Source organism: Helobdella robusta (genome assembly GCF_000326865.2).
Source record: "Helobdella robusta unplaced genomic scaffold HELROscaffold_46, whole genome shotgun sequence".
Lineage (NCBI taxonomy): Eukaryota > Metazoa > Annelida > Clitellata > Rhynchobdellida > Glossiphoniidae > Helobdella > Helobdella robusta.
The window spans coordinates 25,650-27,616 of NW_008705138.1; positions in this window are offsets into that span (position 1 = coordinate 25,650).

Consider the following 1,967-nt stretch of genomic DNA (forward strand, 5'->3'; position numbering starts at 1 on the left):
TTTCAATACACATGTTGAAAGATTGAATGACAGGAATACAGTTTCTTTGTTGGATATTTTTGAATCGTTTCATGTTTGTAATTGTGTTGTTGGTCCTACCCATTCATCTGGTGGTACACTTGATCTTGTTGTTTCGTCTGCTGATTTTCCTTCTTGTGATTGCACAGTCTTTCCTAGTAATGTCCATTCTGACCACAGTTTTATCAGAGTTGATTTTCCGTTTGTTCATCGTCGGACGAGGATTGTTAAACGATTGGTGCGATCATGGAATAGGATTGATAGTGAATTATTTGCCCGTCTTGTTTCCCAGTCTTTTGTTGGTGGTCCTTTTACTGATGGTGATCCAGAGATTGTTTATTCAAAATTCATGTCTAGTATGCAGTCAATAATTGATGTTGTTGCCCCGTTGCATTATGTTAAAACCAATAGCTCCCATAATTCTCCTTGGTTTGATGATCAGTGCAGAATATGCAAAAAATTGCGTCGTAAACTTGAACGTGTTTATCGTCATATCCCGAGTGAGGCTAATAAAATTGCTTGGAGAAATGCACTAATGAACAAAAGTTCTCTTTTCTCGGACAAAAGGAATTTGTATTGGAAAAATTTGATACAGATGAATAAGTCTAGGCCTAAATTATTGTGGAACATGGTGAGTAAATTGTTTGGTAAATTTTTTGGTGTCTCTCATGTAGTAGCCTCATGGTTTGAATCATACCTGATTGGAAGGACTCAGCAAGTTTTCTTTAACAACGGGTTGTCAGATGTTGAGATAGTCACGTCTGGAGTTCCTCAGGGCTCAGTCCTTGGGCCTTTGTTGTTTTTACTTTATGCAGCTGATATGTTCCCAATTATTGAGGAATTTAATTTCAAGTATCATGCGTTTGCTGACGATGTGCAAATAATTGTTCCGATTGCATGTAATACAACGTTTGAAGATGAAGTTGATAGATTTGTATGCTGCATCGAAAAACTCAATGGGTGGATGGTAGATAACAGATTGAAGATGAGTGAAGGTAAAACTCAACTACTTTTGATTGGTACTTGGCAACAGCTAGAGAAAATTGATGTTAAGTCCATCAACATATCTGGGTCGGATGTTAATTTTTGTTCCTCCGTTGGTGACTTGGGATCGTATTGGATCAAAATATGTCAATGAATTTTCATGCCAAAAAGCTTAGTAAGGAGTGCTCATTTCAGCTTAGAAGACTTAATCAAGTTAAAAACTCATTAGATAATGACACATTGAAATGTTTGGTTCATGCATTTGTTCATTCAAAGTTGGACTACTGTAACAGTGTTTTCTATGGAGTATCAAACAGTACATTGTCTTCTCTACAGTCAATTCAAAACAGAGCGGCCAGGATTGTCAGTGGCCGTTTGAAGTTTGATCACATTAGTCAAACGTTGTTGGATCTTCATTGGCTTAATGTTAGGAAAAGAATCTTATACAAAATTTCCATCATGGTGTTCAAATGCCTGAATAGTCTCAGTCCAAGTTACCTGTCTGAAATGATAACACGTAGAGTTAGATCTCATCCGTCAATCAAGTTGCGTTTAGATGATCAAGATTTATTGATGGTGCCGAAAACAAAGTTGGCTGTTGCTGATAGAAGTTTTGCAGTTGCTGGTCCTTCGATCTGGAATAATTTGCCCCATCACCTGCGTCGGCCGGGATTGACTCTTCGACAGTTTCGCAAGGAATTGAAAACTCGTATCTTCTTGGATTGATTCGCACAAATCATGGAGCGCCTTTGGGTGACTATAAAAGGCGCTCTACAAGTTCTCTAATAATAATAATAATAATAATAATAATAATAATAATAATAATAATAATAATAATAGTAGTAGTAGTAGTAGTAGTAGTAGTAGTAGTAGTAGTGGTAGTAGAATTGAATGATGATGAAACATTTTGTTATTTCACCGTCATCATCATCATATTCATCATCGTCATCATCGAATGACGTCAT